This window comes from Coregonus clupeaformis, unplaced genomic scaffold (genome assembly GCF_020615455.1).
Source record: "Coregonus clupeaformis isolate EN_2021a unplaced genomic scaffold, ASM2061545v1 scaf1817, whole genome shotgun sequence".
NCBI lineage: Eukaryota > Metazoa > Chordata > Actinopteri > Salmoniformes > Salmonidae > Coregonus > Coregonus clupeaformis.
In genome coordinates, this window is record NW_025535271.1 from 65,458 (window position 1) to 82,500 (window position 17,043).

At 51.4% G+C, this 17,043-nt stretch overlaps 1 long non-coding RNA gene across 1 annotated transcript in view; it reads left to right on the forward strand.

Annotated features, from left to right (window-relative positions):
* The first annotated feature begins 7,505 nt into the window (after positions 1-7,505).
* LOC123487730 overlaps positions 7,506-17,043 on the forward strand; it is a 12,809-nt gene continuing 3,271 nt past the window's right edge. Inside the window, exons 1-2 of the long non-coding RNA XR_006659866.1 lie at positions 7,506-7,542; positions 16,492-16,629. This is a non-coding gene — a long non-coding RNA (uncharacterized LOC123487730). The remainder of the gene's footprint in view (positions 7,543-16,491; positions 16,630-17,043) is intronic.

Below are 17,043 nucleotides of genomic sequence, written 5' to 3' on the forward strand. Positions count from 1 at the left end.
TATGGTTCAACCCAGCACTCAGAGAAACAAACACGACAAAGGGAGTGGAAGAAACAAAAATATTTAATAAAAGTTAAAATTGTCTTAGTCCAAAAACAACTGAAGTAAAGGAACAGAGTGGGCTAGTCGGCTCCGGAGGAAGGAGAGGCTGAGGCAGGCAGGCAGGCAGGCAGGCAGGCCGACAGGCAGGAAGGCAGGCAGGTTGGGAGGTATGTCCGAAACTAAAGACAAAACAAATGACAGGTTAAGGAGAGTGGAGAGCCAGGCTGAAGACAAAGACAAAATAACTTTACTGGTGAGCCAAGTTACCGCTCTGGTAAGAACAACGATCTGGCGCCGGTGGAGAGCCATGCCCGGAATTAGTAGTGCAGGTTGATTAGAGAATAGGATGCAGCTGCGTAGGCAGGAATCACTGGAAACAACCCGCAGCTGCACAGGAGAGGCAGATCCTGAGCACGCCCCCTGATCCACTCCAGACACACCCACATAAAGGGGACAAACACACATACAGATACAACAGACACAGAGGGGACAAAACAAGGAGGAAGGGAAACAGAAAAGGGAGAGACAAGCTGCCCACATAACAGTCTGCTGTATTCTAACAATGGAGGAAAGGACAGTTACCTACGTCTGCTGTATTCTAACAATGGAGGAAAGGACAGTTACCTACGTCTGCTGTATTCTAACAATGGAGGAAAGGACAGTTACCTACGTCTGCTGTATTCTAACAATGGAGGAAAGGACAGTTACCCACGTCTGCTGTATTCTAACAATGGAGGAAAGGACAGTTACCTACGTCTGCTGTATTCTAACAATGGAGGAAAGGACAGTTACCCACGTCTGCTGTATTCTAACAATGGAGGAAAGGACAGTTACCTACGTCTGCTGTATTCTAATAATGGAGGAAAGGACAGTTACCCACGTCTGCTGTATTCTAACAATGGAGGAAAGGACAGTTACCTACGTCTGCTGTATTCTAATAATGGAGGAAAGGACAGTTACCTACGTCTGCTGTATTCTAATAATGGAGGAAAGGACAGTTACCTACGTCTGCTGTATTCTAACAATGGAGGAAAGGACAGTTACCCACGTCTGCTGTATTCTAACAATGGAGGAAAGGACAGTTACCTACGTCTGCTGTATTCTAACAATGGAGGAAAGGACAGTTACCTACGTCTGCTGTATTCTAACAATGGAGGAAAGGACAGTTACCCACGTCTGCTGTATTCTAACAATGGAGGAAAGGACAGTTACCTACGTCTGCTGTATTCTAACAATGGAGGAAAGGACAGTTACCCACGTCTGCTGTATTCTAACAATGGAGGAAAGGACAGTTACCTACGTCTGCTGTATTCTAACAATGGAGGAAAGGACAGTTACCCACGTCTGCTGTATTCTAACAATGGAGGAAAGGACAGTTACCTACGTCTGCTGTATTCTAATAATGGAGGAAAGGACAGTTACCTACGTCTGCTGTATTCTAATAATGGAGGAAAGGACAGTTACCTACGTCTGCTGTATTCTAATAATGGAGGAAAGGACAGTTACCTACGTCTGCTGTATTCTAACAATGGAGGAAAGGACTGTTACCTACGTCTGCTGTATTCTAATAATGGAGGAAAGGACAGTTACCTACGTCTGCTGTATTCTAACAATGGAGGAAAGGACAGTTACCTACGTCTGCTGTATTCTAACAATGGAGGAAAGGACAGTTACCTACGTCTGCTGTATTCTAACAATGGAGGAAAGGACTGTTACCTACGTCTGCTGTATTCTAATAATGGAGGAAAGGACAGTTACCCACGTCTGCTGTATTCTAACAATGGAGGAAAGGACAGTTACCTACGTCTGCTGTATTCTAATAATGGAGGAAAGGACAGTTACCCGCGTCTGCTGTATTCTAATAATGGAGGAAAGGACAGTTACCTGCGTCTGCTGTATTCTAATAATGGAGGAAAGGACAGTTACCTACGTCTGCTGTATTCTAACAATGGAGGAAAGGACTGTTACCTACGTCTGCTGTATTCTAATAATGGAGGAAAGGACAGTTACCTACGTCTGCTGTATTCTAACAATAATAATAATAATAATAATATGCCATTTAGCAGACGCTTTTATCCAAAGCGACTTACAGTCGTGCGTGCATACATTTTTTGTGTATGGGTGGTCCCGGGGATCGAACCCACTACCTTGGCGTTACAAGCGCCGTGCTCTACCAGCTGAGCTACAGAGGACCACCCATCAATGGAGGACTGGGGGTTTCATTGTGATGTTAGTTGATAACAGGGGAAATAGGATGTAGTTTACGACGCACAGAGAAGCGAATGTCTTATATTCATGGAAAAGTGAAGCAAGAGAACTCAGAGAATAATAGGAATATTAAACAGGGATAATGTACCTTTGTTTGAAGTATTATGGAAATACTACTGTAATAGATCAACTGAACCTAATGTGAAGTTACTACAGCAAGTTCAGATGGTTAATGTTGTTACGTTGGTTTTTAAACCCTACGATAGAGGTAAATGCAGAACGCTGTTTGAGAATGTGTTTTATTTTGTCTACTAGTAAAAAAAAAAAATGGAAGAGTTTCCATGTTTTTGTCTGCGGGTGTTAACCATTGGGGCTCGCTGAAACGTGAGAGCGCTGTAAGGGACATTATGGCTTACGTTAGGTGTACAAGGATCAGTGGTTGCTTTTTCAGTTCTGCCCACACATTTTTCTACAGGATTGAGGTCAGGGCTTTGTGATGGCCACTCCAATATCTTGACTTTGTTGTCCTTATGCCATTTTGCCACAACTTTTGAAGTATGCTTGGGGTCATTGTCCATTTGGAAGACCCATTTGCGACCAAGCATTAACTTCCTGACGGATGTCTTGAGATGTTGCTTCAATATATCCACCAAATTTTCCTTCCTCATGATGCCATCTATTTTGTGAAGTGCACCAGTCCGTCCTGCAGCAAAGCACCCCCACAGCATGATGCTGCCACCCCCGTGCTTCACGGTTGGGATGGTGTTCTTCGGTTTGCAAGCAACCCCCTTTTTCCTCCAAACATAACGATGGTCATTATGGCCAAACAGTTCTATTTTTTTTCATCAGACTAGAGGACATTTCTCCAAAAAGTACGATCTTTGTCCCCATGTGCAGTTGCAAACCGTAGTCTGGCTTTTTTATGGCGGTTTTGGAGCAGTGGCTTCTTCCTTGCTGAGTGGCCATTCAGGTTATGTCGATATAGGACTTGTTTTACTGTGGATATAGATACTTTTGTACCTGTTTCCTCCAGCATCTTCACAAGGTCCTTTGCTGTTGTTCTGGGATTGATTTGCACTTTTCGCACCAAAGTATGTTCATCTCTAGGAGACAGAACGCTTCTCCTTCCTGAGCGGTATGATGGCTGTCACGATCGCCTATGAAATACGACCAAAGCGCAGCGTTGGGAGTGAACATGACTTTAATGTTGAAATAACGACAAAACAAAACACGATCCGTAACGTCCTCAGTACATAGACTGAACATAGAACAAAAACCCACAAACAAACAGTGAAACACAACAGTATATATATGGCTCCCCAATCAGAGATAACGAGCCGACAGCTGACACTCGTTACCTCCGATTGGGAGTCATTGACCAATCACCACTAAACACAAACAAAATGAAACTCACCCAACCCCCAACACCACCAAATGAGATACACCCTGGCTCTAACACACAGTCCTAGAACCAGAGTGTGACAGTACCCCCAAAGGCGCGGACCGCGACGCGCCTAACTACAAGCAAACAGGGGAGGGCTGGGTGGGCATTCCTCCTCGGCGGAGGCTCCGGCTCGGGCTTCCTCCCCACTTCCTCTCCAACCCCCCAAAGTACCCCTGGGCCTGTCTAGCCCCGCTGGCCGGAACCGGACTGACGACACGCGCCCCTGGCTTGGTGCGTGGATCCTGGCTGGACGGCTCTGGCGGATCCCGGCTGGACGGCTCTGGCGGATCCCGGCTGGACGGCTCTGGCGGATCCCGGCTGGACGGCTCTGACGGATCCCGGCTGGACGGCTCTGACGGATCCTGGCTGGACGGCTCTGGCGGATCCTGGCTGGACGGCTCTGGCGGATCCCGGCTGGAAGGCTCTGGCGGATCCCGGCTGGACGGCTCTGGCGGATCCTGGCTGGAAGGCTCTGGCGGATCCCGGCTGGACGGCTCTGGCGGATCCTGGCTGGAAGGCTCTGTGGATCCCGCTGGACGGCTCTGGACGGATCCCGGCTGGACGGCTCTGACGGATCCTGGCTGGGACGGCTCTGGCGGATCCTGGCTGGAAGGCTCTGGCGGATCCCGGCTGGGCGGCTCTGGCGGATCCCCGGCTGGACGGCTCTGGCGGATCCTGGCTGGAAGGCTCTGGCGGATCCCGGCTGGACGGCTCTGGCGGATCCTGGCTGGAAGGCTCTGGCGATCCCGGCTGGACGGCTCTGGCGGATCCCGGCTGGACGGCTCTGGCGGATCCTGGCTGGAAGGCTCTGGCGGATCCCGGCTGGGACGGCTCTGGCGGATCCCGGCTGGACGGCTCTGGCGGATCCTGGCTGGACGGCTCTGACGGATCCTGGCTGGCCGGCTCATGGCTGGCTGACGGATCTGGCTGCTCATGGCTGGCTGACGGATCTGGCTGCTCATGGATGGCTGACGGATCTGGCTGCTCGCGGCTGGCTGACGGATCTGGCTGCTCGCATGGCTGGCGGAAGGATCTGGCTGCTCATGGCTGGCGGAAGGCTCTGGCTGATCCTGTCTGGCGGAAGGCTCTGGCTGATCCTGTCTGGCGGAAGGCTCTGGCTGATCCTGTCTGGCGGACGGCTCTGGCTGGACAGGGCTGACGACGCACCCGAGGCTCGGTGCGTTGAGCAGGGACAGGCAGAACCGCACTGGAGACACACACCCCTGGCCCTACACGGGGATCAGAACGGGCCGGACCGGACTGGAAACACCCCCCAGTACCTCTCGCCGTGCCTCCACACTTTCCATCCCCTTCGTAACCAGTGGCCCCTTAAACTGGCGGCCATATCTGCCAACCTCCTGCACTCCTCCAACCCGTACACCTGCTGCCCCCGACGTCGTGAGCCCCCCTAAAAAATTTTCTGGGGGTCTCTCCTCTCCGTGGACCAGGCCTCCATCATTCTCGCCCAATTCTCGCTCCTCTGTTTCCAATTATCGCCCTTCAGCTCCTGGACACGCTGCTTGGTCTGGTCTTGGTGGGTTTTTCTGTCACGATCGCCTATGAAATACGACCAAAGCGCAGCGTTGGGAGTGAACATGACTTTTAATGTTGAAATAACGACAAAACAAAACACGATCCGTAACGTCCTCAGTACATAGACTGAACATAGAACAAAAACCCACAAACAAACAGTGAAACACAACAGTATATATATGGCTCCCAATCAGAGATAACGAGCCGACAGCTGACACTCGTTACCTCCGATTGGGAGTCATTGACCAATCACCACTAAACACAAACAAAATGAAACTCACCCAACCCCAACACCACCAAATGAGATACACCCTGGCTCTAACACACAGTCCTAGAACCAGAGTGTGACAATGGCTGCATGGTCCCATGGTGTTTATACTTGCGTACGATCACGATTTTTTGTGATTTTGAGGATCAGAAGGAACGTGCGTTGTGTCTTAATCGATTTGATACGTTTGAAGTGTTGTGTGTGTCGCTTCGGAACAGGGCACCCTTCCAGAGGGTTAGGGTTAGGGTGAGGGTTATATCTGGCGTTTCGTGGAAAGTTTATTTGGAAGAGATGAAAAATATTCCTGGAGTGATTGAAGCTGTCGTGGTAGAAATATTTGACTAGATAATCAACTCAAAAATATCTCTCAAGACACCGGAGCCTGTGAATTCAAGAATTAGACTTTATTGCATAACAAAGTCCAGCTTGCTCCATAGAACAAACAGTCTCTCTCGGCTTAGAGATCTCTTATATCCACACAAATGAAAAAAACATGCGTACATTCCTAACTTTTTTTTAGTTCTGTACCACCCCTCTCATTCTATCATTCTATTGGCTGCGTGCTTATGCCCCTTCTTAAAAAAACTAATGTAATGCATACCATGTGTCTATAACAAGCCCATGGGCCACAGTTTAAGAGCCCCTGTGAAAGAACACATGCATTCATTTAAAACACAGCATATACTCCATGTCTATATTCCTTATTTAAGCATGTATCTGGATTATAAAATATCAAACATGTTCATTCTGTTTCACCATTATCCTTTCATAACACATTATAAAACATTTATCATTCATCATCCTCCCCAGCCCCTGAGATTATGTGCATGTGGCCATGTGTCAGGTCATAAGGTCATAAGCATAAAGAAATGCTAACACTAGTTCCATTGTTACTCCAATCTCCACACAGCCATCACGTCATTGACATTCCCAGACCAGCTGCAGGGAGTTTTATGAAAAACACATAAATGTCTCTGCTTTGACCTCTCCCTACATTTGCCTTAATGATACATAAAATAATACCATAAAGCACGTCGGATGAATCTAGTGGTGAATGGGGAAAAAGTGAAGAGTTTATCTGTTCTTATACTTTTTTTTATGGAGTCTCTCCCTAATGAAGTGCGGTTAGGGTATATTAACTACAGAGTCAGAGCATTTATCCCAAGAACAATGCAGTGTGGACATTGGAAAGCTTTTGGTCATGTTTCAAGTGTTTGCAGAAGGGAGAAGCCGAGATGTACAAGATGTGGAAAATATCAAATTATGTGTTATAAAAGTGAAGAAAATGTGACACGTTGTAATTGCGGTGGGAATCATGAAGCCCGTCTTCTGAATGCCCGACCAGGGTGAAAAGAGGATAGAGGTGGGCCCTAGTCAGGGCTGTCCAGAGCATTTCATATGCAGCAGCTGTTAAAAAGGGTTGAGGGTTTGATTGTTGCACCAGAAGAGTCCATGAGTAGTGGATAGGCCTTCACTGTCTTACACCAAGAGGATCCTGACATTTTAAAGGTTAAAAATGGCCTTTATCGCTATGGTGATAAATGGCACTGCCAAGGTGGAGAGGAGGTCAGGAAGATTGAAATCATTGTGATTACGGGGAGCGGTTCCTGGGGCTGAAAGATTTCACAGCAAAAGGAGTGACATGGAATATTAGCAAAAGCCGTCCCATCCTTCTGAGGTCCTAGAGCCGAGGAGAAGGGAGATATGGAGAACTAAAAGAAGGAAGAAGTGGGAGTTGTTTGTTTTGGCAATGTACTATTTTTATTAGGGTGGATTGTTAGAATCACTGTTAAGTATGGATTTATTTATTTTAATTTTATTTTTGGTTTCAAAACGTCCAGTTGGTGGCGCCAATATAACTTTTGGATGTAGTCCGCCATAAAACCCACAGAAGAAGAAGAAGACGCGCTGACGTCGACAAAGCGGAACTGATAGAGGATTCACGTGATTGTCAGTCGGACATGTTTCCCCAGCAGACAATTTACAGCTGGTCTGGACGGGTGCGATGTATTCGTGCAGGAACAGAGAGTTTGATCAAACAAGCCAGGTAAGACCCAGCACCGGCAGTTAGCGGTGTTCAGGGGGAAAGGACACTGTTCTCCGCTTGTTTCTGTCCGTCGTCCCCCGCCACTGTCATGTTGTTTGGTGTTAGCTTGCTCTTGTCACTACAGCGACCACAAACCGAGTTGCACAGCAAGGTACACTGAACAAAAATATAAACGCAACAATTTCAAAGATTTTACTGAGTTACAGTTCATATAAGGAAATCAGTAAATTGAAATAAAATCTTTAGGACCTAATCAATGGATTTCACATGACTTGGAATACAGATATGCATCTGTTGTTCACATATACCTTTAAAAAAAGGGTAGGGGCGTGGATCAGAAAAGCAGTCAGTATTTGTTATGACCACAATTTGCCTCATGCAGTGCAGCTCCTTATAAATAAATAAGTCATTTAGCAGACGCTCTTATCCAGAGCGATTTGGTCTCCCGAGTGGCGCAGTGGTCTAAGGCACTGCATCGCAGTGCAGCTGTGCCACCAGAGATCCTGCTTCGAATCCAGGCTCTGTCGTAGCCGGCCGCGACCGGGGAGACCCATGCGACGGCGCACAATGGCCCAGCGTCGTCCAGGGGTAGGGGAGGGAATGGCCGGCAGGGGATGTAGCTCAGTTGGTAGAACATGGCGTTTGCAACGCCAGGTTGTGGGTTCGATTCCCACGGGGGGCCAGTATGAAAAAATAAAATAATGAATGCACTCACTAACTGTAAGTCGCTCTGGATAAGAGCGTCTGCTAAATGACTAAAATGTAAATGTAAATTTACAGGAGCAATTAGGGTTAAGTGCCTTGCTCAAGGGCACATCGACAGATTTTTCACTTAGTCGGCTCGGGGATTAGAACCAGCGACCTTTCGGTTACTGGCACAGCGCTCTTAACCACTAAGCTACCTGCCGCTCTATCCTTCGCATAGAGTTGATCAGGCTGTTGATTGTGGAATGTGGTCCCACTTCTCTTCAACATTAAATAAAGGTTAAATTAAAAATGGCTGTGCAAAGTTGCTGGATATTGGTGGGAACTGGAACACGCTGTCAAACACGTCGATCCAGAGCATCCCAAACATGCTCAGTGGGTAACATGTCGGAGAGCAGCCTGGACCAGAGCAGTCAGTGTAGTTAGTCGGAGAGCAGCCTGGACCAGAGCAGTCAGTGTAGTTAGTGAGAGAGCAGCCTGGACCAGAGCAGTCAGTGTAGTTAGTGAGAGAGCAGCCTGGACCAGAGCAGTCAGTGTAGTTAAGTGAGGGAGCAGCCTGGACCAGAGCAGTACAGTGTAGTTAGTCGGACGCAGCCTGGACCAGAGCAGTCAGTGTAGTTAGTGAGAGAGCAGCCTGGACCAGAGCAGTCAGTGTAGTTAGTGAGAGAGCAGCCTGGACCAGAGCAGTCAGTGTAGTTGGTCGGGGAGCCTGGACCAGAGCAGTCAGTGTAGTTAAATGGAGCGCAGCCTGGACCAGAGCAGTCAGTGTAAGTTAGTGAGAGAGCAGCCTGGACCAGAGCAGTCAGTGTAGTTAGTGAGAGAGCAGCCTGGACCAGAGCAGTCAGTGTAGTTATTGGAGAGCAGTCTGGACCAGAGCAGTCAGTGTAGTTAGTGAGAGCAGCCTGGACCAGAGCAGTCAGTGTAGTTAGTGAGAGAGCAGCCTGGACCAGAGCAGTCAGTGTAGTTAGTGAGAGAGCAGCCTGGACCAGAGCAGTCAGTGTAGTTGGTGAGAGAGCAGCCTGGACCAGAGCAGTCAGTGTAGTTAGTCGGAGAGCAGCCTGGACCAGAGCAGTCAGTGTAGTTAGTGAGAGAGCAGCCTGGACCAGAGCAGTCAGTTCGTGGTTAGTCGGAGGCAGCCTGGACCAGAGCAGTCAGTGTAGTTAGTGAGAGAGCAGCCTGGACCAGAGCAGTCAGTGTAGTTAGTGAGAGAGCAGCCTGGACCAGAGCAGTCAGTGTAGTTAGTGAGAGTGCAGCCTGGACCAGAGGCAGTCAGTGTAGTTAGTGAGAGAGCAGCCTGGACCAGAGCAGTCAGTGTGAGTTAGTGAGAGAGCAGCCTGGACCAGAGCAGTCAGTGTAGTTAGTGAGAGAGCAGCCTGGACCAGAGCAGTCAGTGTAGTTAGTGAGGGAGAGAGCAGCCTGGACCAGAGCAGTCAGTGTAGTTAGTGAGAGAGCAGCCTGGACCAGAGCAGTCAGTGTAGTTAGTGAGAGGCAGCCTGGACCAGAGCAGTCAGTGTAGTTAGTGAGAGAGCAGCCTGGACCAGAGCAGTCAGTGTAGTTAGTGAGAGAGCAGCCTGGACCAGAGCAGTCAGTGTAATTAGTCGGAGAGCAGTCTGGACCAGGAGCAGTCAGTGTAGTTAGTGAGACAGCAGCCTGGACCAGAGCAGTCAGTGTAGTCAGTGAGAGGCAGCCTGGACCAGAGCAGTCAGTGAGAGAGCAGCCTGGACCAGAGCAGTCAGTGAGAGAGCAGCCTGGACCAGAGCAGTCAGTGTAGTTAGTGAGAGAGAAGCCTGGACCAGAGCAGTCAGTGTAGTTAGTCGGAGAGCAGCCTGGACCAGAGCAGTCAGTGTAGTTAGTGAGAGGCAGCCTGGACCAGGAGCAGTCAGTGTAGTTAGTGAGAGAGCAGCCTGGACCAGAGCAGTCAGTGTAGTTAGTGAGAGCGCAGCCTGGACCAGAGCAGTCAGTGTAGTTAGTGAGAGGCAGCCTGGACCAGAGCAGTCGTGTAGTTAGTGAGAGAGCAGCCTGGACCAGAGCAGTCAGTGTAGTTAGTGAGAGAGCAGCCTGGACCAGAGCAGTCAGTGTAGTTAGTGAGAGAGCAGCCTGGACTCAGAGCAGTCAGTGTAGTTAGTGAGAGCGCAGCCTGGACCAGAGCAGTCAGTGTAGTTAGTGAGAGAGCAGCCTGGACCAGAGCAGTCAGTGTAGTTAGTGAGAGAGCAGCCTGGACCAGAGCAGTCAGTGTAGTTAGTGAGAGAGCAGCCTGGACCAGAGCAGTCAGTGTAGTTAGTCGGAGAGCAGCCTGGACCAGAGCAGTCAGTGTAGTTAGTGAGAGAGCAGCCTGGACCAGAGCAGTCAGTGTAGTTAGTGAGAGAGCAGCCTGGACCAGGGCAGTCAGTGTAGTTAGTGAGAGAGCAGCCTGGACCAGAGCAGTCAGTGTGAGTTAGTGGGAGAAGCAGCCTGGACCAGAGCAGTCAGTGTGATAAAGTATTAATAAATACACAATGAGTATAACTTGGTTATACAGGGGAACCAGTAACCAGTAACGACTCAATGTTCTTTATTTTACCCTTATTTTACCAGGTAAGTTGACTGAGGACACATTCTCATTTACAGCAACAACCTGGGGAATAGTTACAGGGGAGAGGAGGGGAGGGGGGATGAATGAGCCAATTGGAAAGGGGTACGTGGGTCCGTGGATGAAGTGTTCTCCGTCAGCCCCTCTTGTGGTGGTGGTCCGTGGATGAAGTGTTCTCCGTCGTCCCCTCTTGTGGTGGTGGTCCGTGGATGAAGTGTTCTCCAGTCGTCCCTCTTGTGGTGGTGGTCCGTGGATGAACTGTTCTCCGTCGTCCCCTCTTGTGGTGGTGGTCCGTGGATGAACTGTTCTCCGTCGTCTCCCCCTCTTGTGGTGGTGTTCCGTGGATGAACTGTTCTCCGTCATCCCCTCTTGTGGTGGTGGTCCGTGGATGAAGTGTTCTCCGTCGTCCCCTCTTGTGGTGGTGGTCCGTGGATGAACTGTTCTCCGTCGTTGCCCCCTCTTGTGGTGGTGGTCCGTGGATGAACTGTTCTCCGTCGTCCCCTCTTGTGGTGGTGGTCCGTGGATGAACTGTTCTCCGTCGTCCCCTCTTGTGGTGGTGGTCCGTGGATGAACTGTTCTCCGTCGTCCCCTCTTGTGGTGGTGGTCTGTGGATGAAGTGTTCTCCGTCGTCCCTCTTGTGGTGGTGTTCCGTGGATGAAGTGTTCTCCGTCGTCCCCTCTTGTGGTGGTGGTCCGTGGATGAACTGTTCTCCGTCGTCCCCTCTTGTGGTGGTGGTCCGTGGATGAAGTGTTCTGCGTCCCCTCTTGTGGTGGTGGTCCGTGGATGAAGTGTTCTCCGTCGTCCCCTCTTGTGGTGGTGGTCTGTGGGATGAAGTGTTCTCCGTCGTCCCCTCTTGTGGTGGTGGTCTGTGGATGAAGTGTTCTCCGTCGTCCCCTCTTGTGGTGGTGGTCCGTGGATGAACTGTTCTCCGTCGTCCCCTCTGTGGTGGTGGTCCGTGGGATGAAGTGTTCTCCGTCGTCCCCTCTTGTGGTGGTGGTCTGTGGATGAAGTGTTCTCCGTCGTCCCCTCTTGTGGTGGTGGTCTGTGGATGAAGTGTTCTCCGTCGTCCCCTCTTGTGGTGGTGGTCCGTGGATGAACTGTTCTCCGTCGTCCCCTCTTGTGGTGGTGGTCCGTGGATGAAGTGTTCTCCGTCGTCCCCTCTTGTGGTGGTGGTCCGTGGATGAAGTATTCTCCGTCGTCCCCTCTTGTGGCTGTTTTCTCAGTCTTTCTTCTTCTCCTCCTCAGTAGTAATATTATTAATAATAACAATAGCAGTTAGCCCCTCTGGCTCCCCACGCCCCCTAGTGGATAAACATTACACAAGGCCCCTCTGGCTCCCCACGCCCCCTAGTGGATAAACATTACATAAAGGCCCCTCTGGCTCCCCAAGGCCCCTAGTGGATATACATTACACAAGGCCCCTCTGGCTCCCCACGCCCCCTAGTGGATAAACATTACACAAGGCCCCTCTGGCTCCCCACGCCCCCTAGTGGATATACATTACACAAGGCCCTCTGGCTCCCACGCCCCTAGTGGATAAACATTACACAAGGCCCCTCTGGCTCCCCACGCCCCCTAGTGGATAAACATTACACAAGGCCCCTCTGGCTCCCCATGCCCCCTAGTGGATATACATTACACAAGGCCCCTCTGGCTCCCCCACGCCCTAGTGGATAAACATTACACAAGGCCCTCTGGCTCCCCACGCCCCCTAGTGGATAAACATTACACAAGGCCCCTCTGGCTCCCCACGCCCCCTAGTGGATAAACATTACACAAGGCCCCTCTGGCTCCCCACTCCCCCTAGTGGATATACATTACACAAGGCCCTCTGGCTCCCCACGCCCCTAGTGGATAAACATTACACAAGGCCCCTCTGGCTCCCCAAGCCCCCTAGTGGATAAACATTACACAAGGCCCCTCTGGCTCCCCACGCCCCCTAGTGGATAAACATTACACAAGGCCCCTCTGGCTCCCCAAGCCCCCTAGTGGATATACATTACACAAGGCCCTCTGGCTCCCCACGCCCCCTAGTGGATAAACATTACACAAGGCCCCTCTGGCTCCCCACGCCCCTAGTGGATAAACATTACACAAGGCCCCTCTGGCTCCCCAAGCCCCCTAGTGGATATACATTACACAAGGCCCCTCTGGCTCCCCACGCCCCCTAGTGGATATACATTACACAAGGCCCCTCTGGCTCCCCACGCCCCCTAGTGGATATACATTACACAAGGCCCCTCTGGCTCCCCCACGCCCCCTAGTGGATAAACATTACACAAGGCCCTCTGGCTCCCCACGCCCCCTAGTGGATAAACATTACAAGGCCCCTCTGGTCCCCACGCCCCCTAGTGGATAAACATTACACAAGGCCCCTCTGGCTCCCCACGCCCCCTAGTGGATAAACATTACACAAGGCCCTCTGGCTCCCCACGCCCCCTAGTGGATAAACATTACACAAGGCCCTCTGACTCCCCACGCCCCCTAGTGGATAAACATTACACAAGGCCCTCTGGCTCCCCACGCCCCCTAGTGGATATACATTACACAAGGCCCCTCTGGCTCCCCACGCCCCCTAGTGGATATACATTACACAAGGCCCTCCCCAAGCCCCCTAGTGGATATACATTACACAAGGCCCCTCTGGCCCCCACGCCCCCTAGTGGATATGCACATTACACAAGGCCCTCCCCAAAGCCCCTAGTGGATATACATTACACAAGGCCCCTCTGGCTCCCCACGCCCCCTAGTGGATAAACATTACACAAGGCCCTCTGGCTCCCCACGCCCCCTAGTGGATATACATTACACAAGGCCCCTCTGGCTCCCCACGCCCCCTAGTGGATAAACATTACACAAGGCCCTCTGGCTCCCCACGCCCCCTAGTGGATATACATTACACAAGGCCCTCTGGCTCCCAAGCCCCCTAGTGGATAAACATTACACAAGGCCCCTCTGGCTCCCCACGCCCCCTAGTGGATAAACATTACACAAGGCCCCTCTGGCTCCCCAAGCCCCTAGTGGATAAACATTACACAGGCCCCTCTGGCTCCCCAAGCCCCCTAGTGGATAAACATTACACAAGGCCCCTCTGGCTCCCCAAGGCCCCCTAGTGGATAAACATTACACAAGGCCCTCTGGCCTAAGCCCCCTAGTGGATAAACATTACACAAGGCCCCTCTGGCTCCCCAAGCCCCTAGTGGATATACATTACACAAGGGCCCTCTGGCTCCCCAAGCCCCTAGTGGATAAACATTACACAAGGCCCCTCTGGCTCTCCCACGCCCCCTAGTGGATAAACATTACACAAGGCCCCTCTGGCTCCCCACGCCCCCTAGTGGATAGACATTACACAAGGGCCCCCTCTGGCTCCCCACGCCCCCTAGTGGATATACATTACACAAGGCCCCCTCTGGCTCCCCCACGCCCCCTAGTGGATAAACATTACACACAGGCCCCTCTGGCTCCCCACGCCCCCTAGTGGATATACATTACACAAGGCCCCTCTGGCTCCCCACGCCCCTAGTGGATATACATTACACAAGGCCCCTCTGGCTCCCCCAAGCCCCCTAGTGGATAAACATTACACAAGGCCCCTCTGGCTCCCCAAGCCCCCTAGTGGATAAACATTACACAAGGCCCCTCTGGCTCCCCACGCCCCCTAGTGGATATACATTACACAAGGCCCTCTGGCTCCCCACGCCCCTAGTGGATAAACATTACACAAGGCCCTCTGGCTCCCCGCCCCCTAGTGGATATACATTACACAAGGCCCTCTGGCTCCCCACGCCCCCTAGTGGATAAACATTACACAAGGCCCTCCCCAAGCCCCCTAGTGGATATACATTACACAAGGCCCTCTGGCTCCCCAAGCCCCCTAGTGGATATACATTACACAAGGCCCCTCTGTCCCCACGCCCCCTAGTGGATAAACATTACACAAGGCCCCTCTGGCTCCCCCCACGCCCCCTAGTGGATAAACATTACACAAGGCCCCTCTGGCTCCCCACGCCCCCTAGTGGATAAAACATTACACAAGGCCCCCTGTGGCTCCCCACGCCCCCTAGTGGATATACATTACACAAGGCCCTCTGGCTCCCCAGCGCCCTAGTGGATATACATTACACAAGGCCCCTCTGGCTCCCCACGCCCTAGTGGATATACATTACACAAGGCCCCTCTGGCTCCCCACGCCCCCTAGTGGATATACATTACACAAGGTCCCTCTGGCTCCCCAAGCCCCCTAGTGGATAAACATTACACAAGGCCCTCCCCAAGCCCCCTAGTGGATAAACATTACACAGGCCCCTCTGGCTCTACGCCCCCTAGTGGATATACATTACACAAGGCCCCTCTGGCTCCCCACGCCCCTAGTGGATATACATCACACAAGGGCCCTCTGGCTCCCACGCCCCCTAGTGGATAAACATTACACAAGGCCCCTCTGGGCTCCCCACGCCCCTAGTGGATAAACATTACACAAGGCCCCTCTGGCTCCCCCGCCCCTAGTGGATAAACATTACACAAGGCCCCTCTGGCTCCCCCACGCCCCCTAGTGGATATACATTACACAAGGCCCCTCTGGCTCCCCACGCCCCCTAGTGGATAAACATTACACAAGGCCCCTCTGGCTCCCCACCGCCCCCTAGTGGATATACATTACACAAGGCCCTCTGGCTTCCCACGCCCCCTAGTGGATAAACATTACACAAGGCCCTCTGGCTCCCCCACGCCCTAGTGGATAAACATTACACAAGGCCCCTCTGGCTCCCCAAGCCCCCTAGTGGATAAACATTACACAAGGCCCCTCTGGCTCCCACGCCCCCTAGTGGATAAACATTACACAAGGCCCCTCTGGCTCCCCAAGCCCCCTAGTGGATATACATTACACAAGGCCCTCTGGCCCAACCCCTAGTGGATAAACATTACACAAGGCCCCTCTGGCTCCTCAAGCCCCCTAGTGGATATACATTACACAAGGCCCCTCTGGCTCCCCCCAGCGCCCCCTAGTGGATATACATTACACAAGGCCCTCCCCAAGCCCCCTAGTGGATAAACATTACACAAGGCCCCTCTGGCTCCCCACGCCCCCTAGTGGATAAACATTACACACAAGGCCCCTCTGGCTCCCCACGCCCCCTAGTGGATAAACATTACACAAGGCCCTCTGGCTCCCCACGCCCTAGTGGATATACATTACACAAGGCCCCTCTGGCTCCCCACGCCCCCTAGTGGATATACATTACACAAGGCCCTCTGCTCTACGCCCCCTAGTGGATAAACATTACACAAGGCCCCTCTGGCTCCCACGCCCCCTAGTGGATATACATTACACAAGGCGGGACTTAGCCTCTAGGTAGAACGTAGCCCCGACTCCGCCTTCGTGTGCACGCAGATCAACCGAGAGGAGCTTGTACGCTTTAGCTAACTTGCCAAACTATTCTGGAAATAACTTTTCTTAAATTTTTTTAAAAGGAAAGCTTGAAATTGGCATGGTCTAATTGACTCAACAACCAAAAAGACATGTTTAAGTTTAGCTTTCTTAATGAATCAGAAAATCAACAGTTATTTGTGGTTGCTAATCAAAGTTAGCTGGCTAACTCATTGACCCTGATTTGTATTATAACTCCCTGGAGTCGTTCACCACTAACCCGGAGCTGTGATGTTGTTTCCAGGGAGATCGGGGAGGCGGAGCTCCAGAAGTTCTACAGTAGGATCACCAAGCAGCTGACGGGTAAAGAATACGGCCATGATGTCATCGACTCACTCCAGAGACTACACCTCATACTGGCCTCTACCAAGTGCACTAGGAGGTACCCTAAACCCTACACCCTAAACCCTAACTGACTACACCTCATACTGGCCTCTACCAAGTACACTAGGAGGTACCCTAAACCCTACACCCTAAACCCTAACTGACTACACCTCATACTGGCCTCCACCAAGGACACTAGGAGGTACCCTAAACCCTAAACCCTACACCCTAACTGACTACACCTCATACTGGCCTCCACCAAGGACACTAGGAGGTACCCTAAACCCCTACACCCTAAACCCTAACTGACTACACCTCATACTGGCCTCTACCAAGTACACTAGGAGGTACCCTAAACCCTACACCCTAAACCCTAACTGACTACACCTCATACTGGCCTCTACCAAGGACACTAGGAGGTACCCAAACCCTAAACCCTAGCACCAAGTACACCTGTACTCAAGTGTGTGTC